At 39.7% G+C, this 19840-nt stretch overlaps 1 pseudogene; it reads right to left on the bottom strand.

Moving 5' to 3' along the window:
• Window positions 1-242: 242 nt before the first annotated feature.
• LOC116556616 lies at window positions 243-1361 on the bottom strand (annotated as a pseudogene).
• Between the last annotated feature and the right edge of the window lie 18479 nt (window positions 1362-19840).

The raw sequence follows: 19840 nt of genomic DNA, 5'->3' as shown, positions 1-19840 counted from the left end.
CCTGTTAGTAAAGAGAAGCTCTGGTTCAAGGGAGAGAATAAAGAGAGTGGGATGGACTGTGTGAGGTCCCAGCTGGGGATTTGTTCAGAAGGCAGGTTAGCTAAAATGTGGCAGCCAAGTCCCCGTCCTAGGCAGACTAGTAAGACACAAAATTCATTGTTGTCAGTACCCCCTCTGATTCATTAATTCTCACCAGTCCTTTTTCATAACATTCTTTTTTTTAATTAAAAAAATGTATTTATTTAGGAGCATTCAGAATGTCAACAAAACAGCTGTAACTTTTTTTTTTTTGCAATTACAGAGTGATATTCAGGTAACAGAACAATTATTTCATATAAGCTGCATCAGAGACAACTGAAGATGAAAAACCTACCATCCCCATATATAGCTAATTTGTGCTGTGCACCAACAAGAACTGCTTTAAATTTCGGTGCCAATTTACAACCCCCATACTGTACCAGGCAAGGTTAGTGGCTGTTGAAAATACCACCAGGACAGGGCTGTCTAAAGACACATTCAGTAGTGTGTTAACTATACAAAAAAGACACTGTGCAGTTTAAAAACAAATCTTACACAGTCTTACATTTCAGTTTTTTTCTTTAAAAGGAGTCAGTTGTGTACAGGGGGTTAAATGCTTTATAGACAAGAAGAAAAAACTGTGCTAGGACGAACTTATTCATCATCATCTTCTTCATCTTCATCTTCTTTATCTTCCTCCTCTTCCTTTTCTTGCTTTTTCAGCCTTGACAACTCCCCCCCCTTTTTTTTTTTTGCTGCATCAGGCTTTTCTTTAGCTCAATATGCAGCAATATCCATTTCGTATTTTTCCTTCACATCCGCAGCCTTCTTTTCATAAGGCTGCTTGTCATCTGCAGCAGAATTACTCCACTTCTCTCCCAGTTTCTTCGCAACATCACCAATGGACAGGCCAAGATGTTCTCCTTTGATTTTTGGGCGATACTCAGAGCAGAACAGGAAAAAGGCTGAAGGAGGCCTCTCAGGTGCATTGGGATCCTTGAACTTCTTTTTTGTCTCCCCTTGAGGAAGAAAATAGATTTCATTTCTCTCTCATAATGGACCTTGTCCGCCTTTGCCGTATTTTCAAACTTTCCTTTCTCTTTAGCAGACATGGTCTTCCACCTCTCTGAGCACTTCTTAGAAAACTCTGAGAAGTTGACTGAAGCATCTGGGTCCTTCTTCTTATGCTCTTCCCCACAAGTTTGCACAAAAAATGCATATGATGACATTTTTGCCTCTAGCTTCTTAGGATCTCCTTTGCCCATGTTTAGTTATTTTCCCTCAGGGAGGCACAGAGTCGCCCAGTACTCGTCCGGCTCTCACTTACCCCAGCGCTGTCTCTATGGAGCTCAATATACTGCAATGGCTCTTTTGCAACATTCTTTGCTTGCCTACCTTACAGCTTTAGAATTGCCTGTTGCTCTCATAATTTATTCTCATCCCATCCCAATTAAAAACAATACAAAACAGAACAACACTTTACAATCCTCTTCCTAGTATCTATAGCTAGTGCACAAATTTGTCCTTAAGTGCAGAGGATGGTGTAAGTATGAGGGTAGATTTAACGGATTAATCTTGCAAGATAGCACGTGAAAAAGAGACGCTCTCAGTTCATTCGAGCTGCTAATAGAAACTACCCTAGATCAAGTGGTTTATAAACAAGACACTTGTTTTTTCACAGTTTTAGGTGCTTGAAGTTCAAGATCTAGGCGTGGCAGATTCAGTGTCTGGTGAGGGCTTCCTGGTTCATAGACGGCTGCATCCTCACATGGTGAAAGGGGCAAGGGAGCTCTCTGGGGTTCCTTTTATAAGAGCACGAATCCCATTCATGAGTGTCCACCCTTATGACCCGTATTAGGGTTCTATAGGGGGACAGAGCTAATAGGATAGATGTATACATAAAGGGAGTTTATTAAGGAGTATTAACTCACATGTCACAAGGTGAGGTCCCACAAGAGGCCATCTGCAAGTTGAGGAGTAAATAAGCCAGTCTGGGTCCCAAAGCTGAAGAGCTTGGAGTCTGATGTTCGAGGACAGGAAGCACCCAGCACAGGAGAAAGATGTAGGCCAGAAGACTAAACCAGTCTAGTCTTTCCACGTTCTTCTGCCTGCTTTTATTCTGGCCATACTAGCAGCTGATTAGATGTTACCCACCCAGACTGAGAATGTGTCTGCCTCTCCCAGTCCACTGGTTCAAATGTTAATCTTCTTCTACTGCAACACCCTCACAGACACACCTAGGAACAATACTTTACATCTTTCAATCCAATCAAGTTGACACTCAATATTAAACATCACATGACCTTATCACCTCCAAAAGGCCCCACCTCCTAACACCATCACCGTGGGGGTTAGGGTTCAACATAAGAATTTTTGGGGAACAGACATTCCGATCATAGCTGAAAGCATGTCTGTGCAGGGTGGTTCAAGAGCTACAGAATGCCCATTTCTCATGAAAAGCATTACAATTTCTTTCATCATGGTAAAATTCTCTTTCTATGCATTCTCCTAAGATCCTATAGTTTTCCTTTGACTAGGTTGAATTTTGTACATAACCCATACTTTTCATTTCTAGTTCCTTGAGGGCAGGAGCCACATCTTATCTTGTTGAGTGCATTCTCTCCAATGACTGATACATGTGATAGATACTACACAGAAACTTTTGGTTTCAAAGGAGAAAAAAAGACTCCCTGCTTTGCAAAACATGCAATTCAGTGACCCTAAGTATGGAAGCCTCTTGGGTTACGTAGGGTGTGCACACTGGTTTCTCTATGTACTGTTGCTGACTGTCTCAATGCTGGTTTGCCTCCTTTGGTTCATAACCCCTACTGAGAATTGACAAGCTTAAGAGACATCTGTCTTATCTATTCTATGTTTTCAATTTTAAGGTTTTTTTTGTTTGTTAATTTGTTTCTTAGACAGGGTCTCACTCTATTGCCCAAGCTGGAGTGCAGTGGTGAAACATGTCTCACTGCTTGAACTCCTGGGCTCAAGCAATGCCACCTGCTAAACCTCCAGAGTAGCTGGGACTGCAGCCACTTGCCGCCACACCTGGCTGATTTTTTAAATTGTTTTGTAGAGATGGTGTCACAGCGGGTCTTCCCTATGTTGCTCAGACTGGCCTCAAACTCCTGGTCTCAAGCAATCCTCTGCCTTTGCCTGCCAAAGGCAGAGATTACAGGCCTGAGCCACCGTACCTGGCTGTATTCTGTCTTAGTGATGCTAAAGAGGCATCAGCATTGGTGAAGTTGGAGCAGAGAGATAAACATGTCTTCAGGAATCACTGATAGAGAGACAGAGGGATTCTTCTATCTTCAGTAGAAAATGACATGTTCATTCAACACTCTCTACTTGGGGAGCAGAGGCAAGATTCCCCCATGGGGCCAGATGTTGACATTGCTGGTGAGGCTGGGCTCTTTCATTGCCAGAGCCCCTCCATAGTCACAGTGCTGCCTGAGTCTCATTGACTCTACTCTATTCCTGAGCAGCCAAGTGTTCTGACACAACAGATGGTTGATCTTCTAGGACCGAAGGCAATGAGGAAGTTGTTCATGCTCTTTCCAGATTGACAGCAAAACAGTGTTCTTCTCAGTATGAGTAAAGTTCCTGACGACCTGTCTTTCTTTCCTCTTTCCTATGGAGACAGATCATCAGAGACAACGGTCTGAAAGGTACCCACTCATACCCTACCTTTAGATGCAAAGGAGATAGAGTAACTATTCATCGACTATCAGCATGCTAGAAATTTAAAAAAGAGCAAGAGAGGAATTTGTGAATGTTTTGCTCCAGGGCCCATTACTCAAACATATGTCTTTGCAAATGGACCATATGTTATGGTCTTTACAGAGGCAAAATTCCTGTGGAATCATGGGAGTTTCCCTAAGTAAAGATTAAAGTTCAGCAAATGCTCTCAAAGCTGTTCCACAGGCGTTTGCAACTGGCCAACCCTTGAGTATATCATGCAATTAGCTTCAGATAAACTTATTGAGCTTCATTTCTCCTTTCTGTTGCCTACTGGGTTTCCCTGGGAGCTTACATTCATGGGAAAACTGTTAGTCTGTTTCACGCATGCAATTTATTATGTACATACCATGTCAGAAGAGAATAGAATAAAAAGCATACCTATCTGATTCAACCATGCAGTGGCTCTGTGTCGTTTATAGCTACTAAGAAGCATGCCTCAGCCCAGTGTAGTGGCCTGTAATCACAGCACTTTGGGAAGCCGAGGTGGGAGGATTGCTTGAGTCCAGGAGTTTGAAATCAGCCTGGGCAACATAGTGGAACTTAATCTCTATGAAAAAAAAAATTAGCTGGGCATAGTGGCGTGTGCCTGTGTTCCTAACTACTTGGGAGGCTGAGGTGGGAGCCAGGAGGTCGAGGCTGCAGTGAGTTGATGGTACCACCACCCACCATCCTGGGAAACAGTGAGACACTGTTTCAAAGAAAAAGAAAAAGAAAGAATAAGATTCTTCTTTTATTTGTGTGGTCATAAAATTTTCCAGGATCCTCAGAAGTATAATAACAAGATAAAATATATAGAAAGACTATTTGGCTGGCAAAATTTTAGGTGACTTTTGTTTGATGCAGGGGGTCCAATATCCAATATGCAATGCACAACAGGCAATGTCCTTTTTGAAACACCAACAAGAGATAGAACATTTTCAGAAATTTTGTATAAACCAAGATTAGCGAACATATTAGAGATACCACTTCCGGTTTCCCCTGTCTCTCTGTTTCCCTTTGACTCTTACCTTTTCCTTTCGCAAGGCACACAACTGGTGCAAGATAAATTTCTACCTTATCCTGCCCAAGAACTGTCTTCTACTTTGATAATTCAATGGTGGCAGCATTCCTGAAAAGTAGCATTGAGACTTGAAAAGCAAATTCAAAAAAAGTGACCCTTATCATCAGAACTTGTTGCTGCCATAGGGATACAGGGAATAATGTTATTCTATAGCAATTATTTGGGGCTACAGAATGGAGATCGTCACACTAAGGTAAGGCTATTTCTTTCTCTGCTTTGAGTATCTTTGGCGGGTGATAGAGTAGGGCAGTCACATTGTAAATTTTCTGTCTTTTTATTAGAGCTTCTTATAGTTAATTCTCCTATGAATTCTCTGAATGATTAATACGATTTCACAAAGTGGGCCGCAAGTTTCCAGTCTCTAGTGTGTAGAATCTATCTTTCTTCTGTACACCCAGATCAGATGCACAGGTTAGCAGAGGAGCTCAGACTAAGTGTGAGAATAGAAAGCCCACTAGACTATTATAGATTCATTCCAGTAACCTAGGATAAACTCTCCTTTGTACAAATGTGGGTAAATTCATTAATCTATATCTCCAAACCTCAATTTCCTTATCTTGATATTGGGTATGTTAATACCTGCTCTACCTCACAGACTCTTCTTCTGGATTCATGAAAACAAAAAGTTGAAAGAGCCTTATGAGACCACAGAGCCCTGTATGACAGTAAGCCAGCATCGGTTCAGAGATTGAACACCTGACACTTTGTGCCCAGGTCTTCATGAATAAAACAGCTCTTTGCAGTGGGCATTTAAACCATCCTTTGATATTAATCACAATTAACATTAAACTGCTTTGTCTTAAATATTAAGTTCCACAATGGTGGAAAAAAGCCCGCAGATTCTGGTGTGTATTATGGTAGTTTCTATGCATGTGTAGGAGAGGAGGAAAAGTATGTTCTCTATCCACCAAACTGAGACAATCTGGGGAGCAAAAGGAAGCACTCTTGATAATTCTGTTGGGAGAGCAACATGTACATCAAGACTTTCCTAGGCAAACCAAGACATGCATTTACCTTATCTATAAGGATAGAACTTGGAAACTGATAATATGATGATGACTGCATCCAGGTTGGGGGACTCTCAAGTTCTGACTCCTCTCTCCATGCTATTATTGTGCTTGTCTTCTTATCTCAAGGATGATGTATTAGTCTATTTTCATATTGCTGATAAAGACATACCTGAGAGTGGGTAATTTGTAAAGAAAAAGAGGTTTAATTGACTCACAGTTCCAAATGCCTGGGGAGGCCTCACAATCATGGCAGAAGGTGAGTGAAAGGCATGACTTTCATGGCAGCAGGCAAGAGAGAACTTGTGCAGGGGAACTCCCCTTTATAAAATCATCAGATCTCATGAGACTTCACTATCATGAGAACAGCATGGCAAAGGCCTGTCCCCATGACTCAATTACCCCGCACCAGGTCCCTGCCATGACATGTGAGAATTATAGGAGCTACAATTCAAGATGAGATTTGGGTGGGGACACACCTAAACCGTATCAGGTGATGCTATGAATCGTTCAAAATGGGAGAAACCCTCCTGCCTCAGTCAAGCTAGACCAATACTTGATCCTTGCAGTCTTTTCCTGATCAGTCATATCCTATGTACTCTGTCTTAATGATCATTTTCATATACTCTATCACTAAGTAACAACTGTAATGAAGAATCTCAATCTATTATTTACTTATTTAGAGACTGGTCTTGCTCTGTCACCCAGGCTGAAGTGCAGTAGTGTGATCATAGCTCCCTGCAGCCTTGACCTTCTGGGCTTGAGCAATGCTCCTGCCTCAAACCCCCAAGTATCTGCGACTACAGGCATGTGCTAACATGCTTGGTTAATTTAAAAATTTTTGTAGAGATATGGTTTCACTGTGTTGCCCAGGCTGGTCTCGAACTCCTGGCCTCTAGTGATCCTTCCACCTCAGACTACCGAAGTGCTGGGATTACAGACATGAGCCATAGTGCCATGCCTGAATCAATTTTTAATGGCTGACCACTGATAGTTTTCAAATTCTATGCTTTACTCTTTCCTTTTTGTCCCACAGCTGGACAAGCCAATGAGAAAGCCTGGGAGCTACCTACTTGGGAGGCAGTGGGGGATGTTTAAACCATGCACATCCTAACGCATGTGCATGTAGGAGGTTTCACCCTGTCCCTATCTCTGAACCACAAGAAATCTCAGAGCCACTGCCCCCAACCCCTTGCTGTCATTCCTCTCTAGAGTGAACGTGAGCCCTTCTTTTTGGGAAATCCTCTTGCCATTTACTATGTGTGTAATCAAGTATTTCCTATTCATTGGTACCTGTGAGTCACCTCTCTGTACATCCATAAATCTCTGGACAGGGGGCTGCCCAAAGTCCATCAGGGGATGCTCTCACCTAAAACATCAACCTTGCCAGCCAACTAGCTAACCATCATTAAATAAATTTATCATGGAGTTTTCCACACACCCATGCATAAACAAGTCAACTCAACCGTTGCCTGTAGCTATGCTGGGGAAGGATTTCAAAGTGCACAGTTCTAGCCTTCAACCAGTAAAAAAGTTGGTGACCTCCCTATACTTTGAAGTCAACTCATCTGCAAACATAAATTTTAAGTCTGTCTAAAATTCATTTAGCTGATCTCATGTGATGTGAAAACAAACCAATATACAGAATCCACACTTCATGTAGCTGTCTTGAGTTTTTCTCCTGGGTCTAAACCAAGTATTTCAAACTCCTTGAATTCAGGATATATTGCTGTGTAACATGTAACTGCAACATTCTCAGCTTGAAAAACACATATTTGTTATTTGACAGTTTCTGTGGGTAAGAACTCCAGGGGTGGCTTAGGTGGGTCTTGTGCTTCAGGGTCTCCCGAGGCTGCAGTCAAAGTGCTGGCCCAAGTAGGTTTCACCTGAAGTCTTGTCTGGGGTGGGATCTTCTTCCAAGGTCATGTGAATGTTGGCAGAATTCAGTTCCCTGCAGGCTGTTGGAGAGAATGGCTCATTTCTTTGCTGGCTATTGGCAAGAGGTCAACCTCAGTTTCTTGTCTTGTAGCTCTCTCCATATGACAGCTTATTTTAGTCAAAGCCAACAAAAGAAACTCTACTAGAAAGACAGAAGCCATTGTCTTATGAAACTCATTGTAGAAGTGACATCCTGCCATCTTTGATGTATTCTATGGATTTGGATCAAGTCAGTAGGGTAGTTCGCTCTCCAGTTGGGGGTCATTTGAGTGCCATCTTAGTGTCTATTTGCCGTGATTCTTAAGCATAGAAACAAATAACGTTCTTCTGTGCATCCATTTATCCATCTCTTCATCTTCTAATGACACTGTATGCTATAGCACTTGAGAGTAAATGGTGTTACTCAATATTTTCAACCTTTCTTCATCATTGCTAAGAAATATTTTACACATTTTTTTCTAACCCACCCCCCATGCACATTTTACAGATATACTCCTTATCTGTGTATGTCTGTATCCTTGAGCTTTGTTCATGAATGACTTTTTCACCTCCTAAGAACCAATTTTCATCCCCTTTGGGAAGATATTATCCCCATTAAAAATGCCTGAGGAACATGCTATAGACTCAGACTGCCTTTGTTTATTTCTGTCCTGCCATTTATCAGCTTTGTGATAGGCGAGTCACTGAATACCTCTGAACTTCAGTTTCCTTAACTGTAAAATGAGAATCACAATAACACCTACCACTTAACGATTGTTATGAGAATTAAAGGACACAAAACACCAGAAGTATATAAAACAGACACCTTGGATTGTAGGAGCACCATAAATACTAGCCTCTCTTACTGCAACGTGCAAAACACTATGTCTAGCATCAGGAATTACAAGATAATACCAAAACAAGAGTCTCAAAGAGGCCCACTCTTTGTTAAAGGAGATTTAAAGATTACAGAATGTGTGAGAAGTGCTATCATACAGTTATTTTCAAGATGATTTGGATATAGAAAAAAAGGAGTGTCTAAATTCTGAAAAAGAGAGGAGGGTGCAAGAAAGAAGTGTTTCTCAGAGGAAGGACACTTGAAGGAAGAGAAATAGTTTGACCTGAGGAACAAAGAACCAAACTAAAGCAATGGCAATGTTGATGGTGACAGAGAGGAGGAGAAGGACTGGAAATAAATGATCATATGGTAGAATGCTATGGTTATTCAAAAGATTCACTTATGTAAGTACGCATTTCTCCACTTGCTTTTCTATTCATTTATGCATGAATTCATCTATGGATGAATAGACAAGCAAGTGGAGAAACGTGTACTTACATAAGTGAATGGATTATTCATCCATCTCGACATTCATCCATCCACTCTCCATCCATCCATCATCCATCCACACCTGTTTCCTTCTGTCAATCCATCTACCTATTTATTCACCTATCTCTTCATTGATTCTTTTATTCCACCCTTCTATACCTCTATCCATCAATTTATTCATCCATTCCCACATTCATCCACTCACCATCCATCTATCCATCTATACTTCCATCCATTTATTCACATATTAATTTACCTGATTCCCTCTGTTAGTCCATCTACATATTTGTCCATCTCTTCATCAATTCATCCATCTTACCTTTCTATCTATCCATCCATTCATCCATCCACACATTAATCTACCTGTTTCCTTCTGTTAATCCATCTACCTATTTGTCATATTTTCATCAATTAATTCACCCCACTCTTCCATCCATCCATTAATCCATTCAATCACTCATCTATTTCTAGATTCATCTACCCACTCTCCATCCATTTATTCATCCATCCATCCTTCTTTCTGTCTGTTTATTCTCACATTCATCTACCTTCTTCCCTCTATACATCCACTTACCTATTTATTTGTCCATCTCTTCATCAATTTGCCCATCCCAACTTTATATCCATTCATCCATCAATCCATACATGTCTACCTGTTTGCTTCCATCTATCCATCTATCCATTCATCTCTTCATCCATTGCTTCATCAATTCATCTATCCCACCATTCTATACATCCATCTATCCATTCATACACCCATCCACACATCAATCTATCCATTCATCTACCCATTCACCACTCATCCATTAATCCATCCATCTATCTATCCACCCATTCATCCATCCATCCATCCATCCTCTTTTTCCACAAAGGATTTAAGGTATTGTACAAAAACAGATAAAATAAATATAAAAAATTTGTAATAAATGAATAAAATAATGAACAAACCAAACACTAAACTCAGGTGATAATGGAAAGGAGAAAACTAGAATAGGGTCATAAAGTATGGCCAGGGGTTTGATTTAGGCAAGCATGCATTCCATGTGCCTGCTCTGTGAGAGCCAGACCTTCGGTATGTTAGGATGTTTAGTTGTTTGTACTCCTAAGGTAGCCTGTATCTGTACTAAAATTTCTACTGCTTAAAGTTTAAATGGGGGAATCCCTTAAGCTATTTACTCTACTCCACATCAAATGTTTGATGGCATTTGGACAGACTTTGGCAAATGTAGTCCATCTTCTAATTTCTTCTTCATCTGCATTTAAAGGGCTTTGAGCTGCAGAGATGAGATGCTGCTGATTAAAGGCAAGTCAGGTTTCAAATACTTTCTCCTGAAAATCCATTTTACTCCTTTGCTGTTAGCAGCATTTGCTACAGGAAAATGTATACTTAACATTTAGCCAAAAATAAAAACCTCTGCAAAATGCCTAAATATAGACTGCTTCATTGCCTTCAAATCAGCATGGAAAGAACGCAGAGGCTGGTGCTCAGAAGAAACCAAGTGGTTGGAAACTGCAGTGCAGTCTGCAATCAGAAGAAGTTACAATTATGGCATGGAGCAGTAATCCCAGAAAATCAAAACACAGTTAGGCAACCACTAAATCCCATTATAAAATATAATAATCATTATTAGAGCTTTTTCTCCCCCAGAAAATAAAAAGTTGGAGACATTATGCCATTGCTTAACCATTTTCCATAGTGGGGTCATTATTCTTTATGGTGCTACTAAATATACTCATCATCTTACAAATCCCAAGTTCACCTTCCAAATACATGGTCTTGTCCTTCTGTGTAAAGTTAATCAAAGTTGTAAAAGTGCTTTATTCCGTATCTTTATTTTTCCCCACAGGGAAAGGGGAATAAAAATGTGATGCATTGGAGGAGAATCACAGGACTCAACAAATAAACCTTGAGATGTCATTGTCACCTATGTGTACTCTATGAGAATATATGTAGAGATTAACCCTTTCTTGGAATGAATGTCTGATGCTTTTTTGGGACAGCATGGTTTATAGTTAGGACATTCTTCTTTATATCCAGCCTGACTTCCTCATGCTGTACTAACCTTTCAATCCTCAACTAAAATTTTTTTTAAAAAGAATAAACACTGGGCAGTGTGTTCTATGGGCTTTAAAAAATATTCTGAGACTGTAGTCAAAACTTCACAACACCAGTGGCGAAGTAGTCAAGAATGGTGCTGATATGATTTGGCTCCACCCAAATCTCATCTTGAATTCCCATAATCCCCACGTGTCCTGTAAGGAACCTAGTGGGAGGTAATTTTTAATCATGGGGGCGGTTACCCTCACACTGCTATTCTCATGATAGTGAGTGAGTTCTCATGAGATCTTATGGTTTTATAAGGGGCTTTGCACCCTGTTACTTGGCACTTTTCCTTGCTGCTGCCATGTGAAAATGGACCTGCTTGCTTCCCCTTCCGCATGATTTTAAGTCTCCTGAGACCTCCTCAGCCATCTGAGCCGTGAGTCAATTATACCTCTTTACTTTATAAATTACTCAGTCTCAAATAATGTCTTTATTAGCAGTGTGAGAAGGGACAAATGCCGGTGCTGTGCTAAGTTTTCTGAGTTTAACATCTCTTATAGAACATGCTAGGACCAATCCACATTCAATTTTTCCTTAAGGCACAAACTGTTTCCTTATGATTTGTAGCCACACAATACAGTACATTTGTGGACACAATGAATATCCATAAATCCTCATAGAATGAATGAGCCAGTGAATCAACAAACCATTACTTCCTGAATTCAGTACAAAACACTTCAATGAAACCAAAATCTGCATCTCAACTCTTTCAGTTCCCATTCTAAGAATGAAAGAAAGCATAAACACACAGTGAGTTCTCAGTTAATGAATTATTTCTAGATTGAACTACAAGAAATTGCCACTTTGGTTTGTAGGTCAAAAACAGTTGACCATCAGTTGTATGCTAATATTTGCAGTTTTTGGGTGATATTTGGTAGTTTGTTCTTTAGCCCCATCGAAAAAAAGTGCCTTAAGATGAGTTAGAAATATGTAAATAGCATTTCATTTTGGGAAAATAGTTCAAAAATCAGAAAGGACGCCAAAATACTAAGTTCGGGTGTGCCCTTTTTTGATTACAGGCTAAACTTTAGTCACTGGTAAATGCTTCTTTTAATGTTCACCAAGCAAGATGAGGCATTTGGGACAACAAAGCAGTGGGCTCCCTCTTCTGATGACTTAGCCTGAAGAGCTAATGAGTCAGTCAAGAACAAGTGTTGGCTTCGACAGAGGAACCTTGAAGGAGATGGCTCTAAGAGTGGAAGCAAGCCTGGGCAACATAGCAAGACCCCATCTCTGCTCTGCAAAAAATGAAAAATTAGCTGCGTATGGTGACAGGTGCATGTAGTCCCAGCTATTTGGGAGGCTGAGGGGTGAGGATGGCTTAGCCATGGGAGTTCAAACATATAATCAGCCGTGGTTGTGCAACTATACTCCAGTCTGGGTGACAGAGTGAGAACCTGTCTCAAAAAACAAAACAAAACAACAACAACAACAACAAAAGAACTCTTGTGAGTACATCAGCACCAGATAATCCAGGATTATCTTCACATCTCAAGATTCTTAATCACATCTGAATAATCTTTTTTGCCAGGTTATGTCACACTTTCACACCATCTAGGATTGGGATGTGGATACTTTGGGGGGCCATTGTTTGACTGACTATAGTTTCCCCTGGCCTTTCATTTAACCAAGACTGAGCCTAAATTGTTCAGTGTTTTGCTTATTGCAAAATCCAACACTCATGTTGGGTGGCAAAGCATCCTCTGATCAAGTAAAGTATGCACAACAAAGTTAGGCCTTGGTCAGGGTTTGCCTCCAAGCTTTTTAAAAAATTGTTTGGCCGGGTGCGGTGGCTCAAGCCTGTAATCTCAGCACTTTGGGAGGCCGAGGCGGGTGGATCACAAGGTCAAGAGATCGAGACCATCTTGGTCAATATGGTGAATCCCCGTCTCTACTAAAAATACAAAACATTAGCTGGGCATGGTGGCGCGTGCCTGTAATCCCAGCTACTCAGGAGGTTGAGACAGGAGAATTGCCTGAACCCAGGAGGCGGAGGTTGCGGTGAGCCGAGATCGTGCCATTGCACTCCAGCATGGGTAACAAGAGCGAAACTCCGTCTCAAAAAAAAAAAAAAAAAATGTTTAAAGAGAATCTTGCTCTGTCACCCAGGCTGGAGAGCAGTAGTGAGATCACAGCTCACTGCAGCCTTAACCTCTTGGAATCAAGTGATCCTCTTGCATCAGCCTCCTAGGTAGCTAGAACTACAGGTGAGTGCTATCATGCCCAACTAATTAAAAAAATATTTGTTGAAATCGGGTCTTGCTGTGTTGTCCAGGCTGGTCTCGAACTCCTGGACTCAAGAAATTCTCTAATCCATCCTCCCAAAGCCTGGGATTATAGGCATGAGCCACTGTGGTCAGCCTTAGAGACTTTATAAGAAGGTAAGGGGGTCTCAGAAAAGGATATAATGATGGAAGCAGAGAGTAATTTGAAACACTACATTGCTGCCTTTAAACAATTGAAGAAGGAAGGCCTGTAGAAGCTGGAAAAGACATGTAGACAAAATCTCCCCTAGAGCCTTCAGCAGGAGCACAGCCCTGCTGAGACCTCAATTCTAACCCAGTGAGACCCATTTCTGACTTCTGACCTCCAAAACTGTAAAATAATAAGTTAGTGTTGTTCTAAGCTATTGAATTTGTGGGAACTTGTAACAGCATCAGGAGACTCATACAGAATCTTTCTCAGGGTCTATCACTAGGCATGTACATCCTCAGAGAGGCTGTTACATGATAAGTTTAAAGTGAAAAGTGGCCGGGCAGTGTGGTGCCTCGGTGGCGTGGTGGCTCCCACCTGTAATCCCAGCATTTTGGGAGGCTGAGGCAGAAGGATCAATTGAGTTCAGGAGTTTGAGACCAGCCTGGAAAATATAGTGCGATTCTGTCTCTATTTTTAAAAAATAGTTTTAAAATTAAATTATTAAAAAAAAAAAACTTAGGAAGATGGGAAACCTGAAGTTACCCAATAACTATGGGTCTGTTTCTTGCTTTAATGTAACCTTTATCTGTCAGTGAGGACTAGGACAGTCTATCTTCTCCTCCCCTGGTTCCCTGAATTAACTAACACACAGTTCTTTAAAGGAGACTGTGGAGAAATAATGTAGACACTGGACCACTAGCTGTGGCTTTTGTTCAGTTACAGAAACATACAGCTCATTTCTGAAGTGGACACAAATTGGAGACATGTAAAGATGGAAGGATGGGGTTACACAGGGAGCAACACACTAGCAAGAATTGACAATAAAGAATGCAAAAAAAATGAAAGTATAATCTCTCCAAATAGGGTGACTAACCGTTCCTGCTCTGCCCAAAACTGGGTCTCTCCAACTATGCCAGACTTTCAGTGGTACCCCAAAATCCCAAAAATCAGCACTTTCAAAACCAGAAAAATCCTCAGTAAACCACCCATTTCCTAATAAAGATAACCTGTTTATGAAGACAGAGGAAAATATTGCAATTAATAACTCAATAGGGCTATTAAATCATTCATTCATTCAACAATTTCTATTAAATACCTGTGACTTTCAAATAATGTATTAAGGTGCTTAGGATAAAATAATTGTGATTGAGCCTGATTTTCTGAAAAGGAAGAAATAAAATATAAAACTTAAGTGTGATACAAACACTAATCTCAAGAAACGTATTCTTTACTGGATATTAGATACATATATGTGTGTGTGTATATATATATGTTTGTGTGTGTATACATATATAAATATCACATACATGTAAGAAGTCCACTGTGCTATTGAAGCCTAATAAAAGTGTTACCCAACTATCTTTCATTAAAAAATGACTTAGGAGTCTTTTTTCTTATTCTTTTTTCTCTACATTATATATAGAATAATATCAATTAATTACATTATATATGTATTATATGTAATGTAAATATTACATATATGTTATATAATGTATATAATGTTTATATATAGTGTATATGTATACAATGTATATAATATTTATGTATAGTGTATGTTAAATATAGTGTGTATACACATGCAATATAAAAATATTGTATACAAATATGAATTATATATAAACATCTTATATAAATATTTCTATTTTAGTCATAAATATATCCATTATATTACTAGTAATATAGTAATATATTATTATATAGTATATAGTAATATTAATTACTATAGTAATTAATATTAAATACTATAGTAATATAGTAATATATTATATAGTATATAGTAATATTACTATACACTATAGTATAGTATTAATTAATATTAAATACTATAGTAATATAGTAATATATTATATAGTATATAGTAATATAGTATAGTATTAATTAATATTAAATACTATAGTAATATAGTAATATATTATATAGTATATAGTAATATTACTATACACTATAGTAATTAATATTACCATATACTATATAATAATATATTACTATATTACTATGTAGTATATAGTAATATAGTATACAAATTATATTCTATGATAATATAGTGCATACATTACTGTGTATATCACTATATGTACATGGAGAGAGAGAGAGAAGCTATGATAAGTGTTAAACCAAAAAATAAATAGATGCTGAAGTTTTTAAGTTTTTTTTTAAGTGGAAGATAGTTGGGTAACATTTTTATTAGGCATGGCTAGCTCAGTTGGCTCTCATGACACAATGAGGATACTGCTAAAATAGATCAAATGTAGGAAATTGAAACAGATGTGCTAGCCCACTTAGATGATAGGACATTTTGCTCAAACAACTTATTGGGTTCATTCAGGGGGAAAAATACCCACAGCAGGGCATTGGAAAATGGCAAAGTGTTGCATTTTGTTGAATGAGATATATGGTTTGTGTGACCTTTTCCAGCTACGTCCAGTTTCTAGAAGGATAAAATTAAGTTTAAAAAGACCATTTTCTGTTTCTCTCTCTAGTCATTTTTCCCCCTTATCATTTTAGGAGCACCAACCAGTCTGAACTTCCTTTTTTGTTTTCTTGAGTGGATGCATGAGGAGTTCGGGTGAGGATTGCCACATTGACCTATTCATTACCTCATTCACAGAGTTCCACGACATCCTGCCCATGAAATACTCATTGTTTCTTTCTATGCTTTCCCTTATTTCAAGCCAGCCTTTGTTCACCTACATATTTAGAGAGCACTGCTGCTATGAATTCAAAGTTCTAAACTGTCATTGACCTAATTAACTTGAGATGGTTTGCCTGTTGATTTTCTGTAAATAAATATATTTATCAAAGTCTATAATAAGTGTACAGGGTCCGTTTTAATGTATGCAGATAATGAGTTTAAGAGCAACCCAGAAAATGTCAATGATCTCTTCTATAGAGGACAATTGGTGAGCCATCACAGCACAGGGCTGTCAATTACTCACTCCGCCTTGCTAATTTCAATACCGTAGCCAACTTGAGATATTAGGAAAGCTAATTAACCTCTGTGTAACTCAATTTGCCAATCAGTGAAAGCTGCAAAATTGGATCATTCTCTAAACTGCATTTCTCCATTTCACAAGGACAGGTGCTCACTGACATCAGAAAACAAACCATTAGAGTCGTGACAAGGTGGGGAGAAGAAAACACAGCCAAAAACAGGCAGCATATCTTGGCCAGGTGAGGAACAGCTGAACTTTGTGTTTTCCAAATTGTTGACCTTCAGTCCACGTTGTTCTTCCCACCTCACGGACTGTTTATAAGCCGGTCTTTTCAAAAGCATCAGAAAGAGATGGAAGAAGGAAAGGGAGCTAAAATTTGTCAGAATCCAAATTTCGGAAAGAAGATGGTTAACCTTTGGTACAGCAATATGGTGAGAAATAAAAAGAAAACACAGAAGCCAGGAGAGACTGGATTGGCTTCCTAATGTGGCCTTTTATAATCTCTGTGCAAAGAGCAAGTTACTCTCTGAGTCTAAGCTCAGTTTCCACGTTGAACAGGGATAGTAATGCCTGCCTTACAGCACTGGGGGAAGGCCTATAATAGGACTGCAGTGGTGACCAGCTGTAGACCACTTGAATTTTAGCCACATAGGTTGAGTTTGGCAGTGGTGGTGCTGGAAGCAGATAGTGTAAGAAAAAAAAAATGGGAGTGGAAACCAAAAACAGAAAGCAGACAGCTTGACTTGTAATACCATGTTGCTACTTTAGTCTTCAGGCTCAGTGTGGTGCCCAGACCAGCTGCAGCACTATCTACAGGAAGCTTGTTAGAAGTGTGAATTCTCCAGGCAGGCGTAGTAATCCCAGCTACCCTGGAGGCTGACGTAGGAGGGTCCTTTGAGCCCAGGAGTTCATGGCTGCGGTGAGCTGTGATTGTACCACTATACTCCAGTCTGGGTGACAGAGCAAGATCCTATCTCTTAACAAAAATAGAACTGCAAATTCGCACTTCAGCCCTACGTCTGCATGCCAGACCTCCTGAATCAGGAACTCTGAGGTGGGGTCCTGCAATCAGTGTTTTATTACCCTCCAGAAGCTTCTGATGTACATTCAAGTTTGAGAACCATTGCTTTAGAAAGACTTTGGTCAAGGTAAAAATCAACAAGAAGAAAGTAAAGCCCAAATCTTGAAGAAACTGGAGAACTTGATAGGTTTGAAGGAAAAGATTTTAGGCACAGAGAACAAGGCAGTGATTTTGTTATTAACCTGGGACATGAGAAGGGGGAAGGTGTGGTCGAGATTTGGGCTGAGTGAATCCGAATTCCTATGACAAGCTAAAACACAACCATGGAGGGATCATGTTGCAAGTTCACCTGAAGCTGAACCCAGGTGCAGAATCAGATGTCCATAGAGCTAATGTTAGGGAAGGACTGAGTTTACATATTTTATTTTAAAATTTGTTTTGTATTTTGTATTTTTTTGGCACAGGATTTCGCTCTGTCACCCAGGCTGGAGTGCAGTCATGAGATCATGGAGCACAGCAGCCTCAACCTCCTGGGCTCCAGCAATCCTCCTGCCTCAGCCTCTGGAGTAGCTGGGACCACAGGCATGCTCCACCATGCTTAGCTAATGTTTTATTATTATTTTTTTTTTCCCATTTATTTATTTTATTGCATTTTAGGTTTTGGGGTACATGTGAAGAACATGCAAAATTGTTGCATAGGAACACACGTGGCAGTGTGATTCGATGGTATGTCCTTATGTTTCCCAGGCTGGTCTGGAACTACTGGGTTCAAGTTATCCTCCCACCTCGGCCTCCCAAAGTTTTGGGATTATAGATGTAAGCCATCATGCCCAACCTGGACTGACCTTATAGAAGAGAATCACCATTCCAAACTTTTCCTCTTTTCCCATTTTTTTTCTAGAACAGAGAGACCCTAACCTTTTTCAGTTTATTCTCATCATACCTCCCACTTACCTTCCTTCTGTCTCAACCCTCTGGATATTAATTGCTTTATCTGAATCCTCTTTTAAGTTTGTGTGTGTCTGTTGATATTTTCACTTTGAGCTGTTTTTCAGTTAATTTCCTGTCTGTCCTGAGGCTCTAAGGCCAGCACCATGCTCTGAGAATTCCAAGTGAAGATACATTATAGTTGTTCAGACAGATTGTATTATGTTTTCTCTTTAGTTTCCAACATTGTGACTTAGTTTCTGGCTGCCAAGGCATCAACAGTGTGTAGGGGATTGTCACTCACAAACAACAGTAGACAGAACCAAATTGAAGTATGCAGGGGGCTGGGACTCTGACACCTGGGTTATTCTTCTGTCTGTGAATCCACTGCCTCTGCAAACTGTGGGAAGCCTCTCAGTCAGGGCTTTCAGCTCTTAGAATAAAGATATTTGAGAAAAAATGTTTATAGTCCTTTCTAGATCTCAAATTCCACAATCTATAATCTATTGGTTTCCATCCTAAGCCATGAGTCCTACTTAGCACTTGAACTTCACTCAACATTCTATATGCATGGTTAAGAGTCAGCAATAAATATGAACTGTGCATGATGTTCTTTTATTTCGCTATTTTGAACAAGTACAATTCCCAACCCTGAGAATTATGTGGTAGCTCTCTCCTGAATCTGCATGACTGACCTGACTTTTCAGAGTCTAAATCAAATCAGCTGCTAGCAGAAGTTTTGTAAAAAATGGATAGCGGAACACAGTTCTTGCATAAGCCTCATTTCTCAAACACCAGCAAAATCTCTCATTAGAGGTAACTGCAGGTTAATTAAGTCTTTTGAAAAGAAAGATGACCTTAGAAATAAAATTGACATTGCTTAAGTCGTAGACAAAACTGACTTGCTCTGTCATTTTACAGCATGGCACAGAATTTATAAGAGAATATCTGGTTCTATGCTAAGTGTGAAGGGCAGAATTATAACACAGTCTCTAAGATTCTCACCCGCTAGACTGCATGTCCTGTGTAATCCCGGACTTTGAGTATGGTCAGAGCCTTTCACTGTGATTGATGTCAAGACAGAGACTGGGTTATAGTATTGAGAATAGCTACAGATATTTTTGTAGATGCCGTTTTGTATATGTGATTAAGCTCCCTAATCAGTTGAATTTGAGTTAAGGAGATTATAGTGGGGAGACCTCACTAATTCAAAGAGCCTTTTAAGAGAAAGTCTAGGAGCAAGAGACCTGAAACAGCAGATCTCTTTAGTCACCATGCATTCTGCAGCCATGAGAAAAACTCAACAAACAACTGTGAGTTGGAAAGAAGACCTAGGCTCCACATGAGATGATGATTGCAGCCTTCAA

Source organism: Sapajus apella, unplaced genomic scaffold (assembly GCF_009761245.1).
Source record: "Sapajus apella isolate SASKATOON/1434 unplaced genomic scaffold, GSC_monkey_1.0 scaffold17, whole genome shotgun sequence".
NCBI classification, from domain to species: domain Eukaryota; kingdom Metazoa; phylum Chordata; class Mammalia; order Primates; family Cebidae; genus Sapajus; species Sapajus apella.
This window is presented reverse-complemented; position numbering and strand designations above follow the sequence as displayed.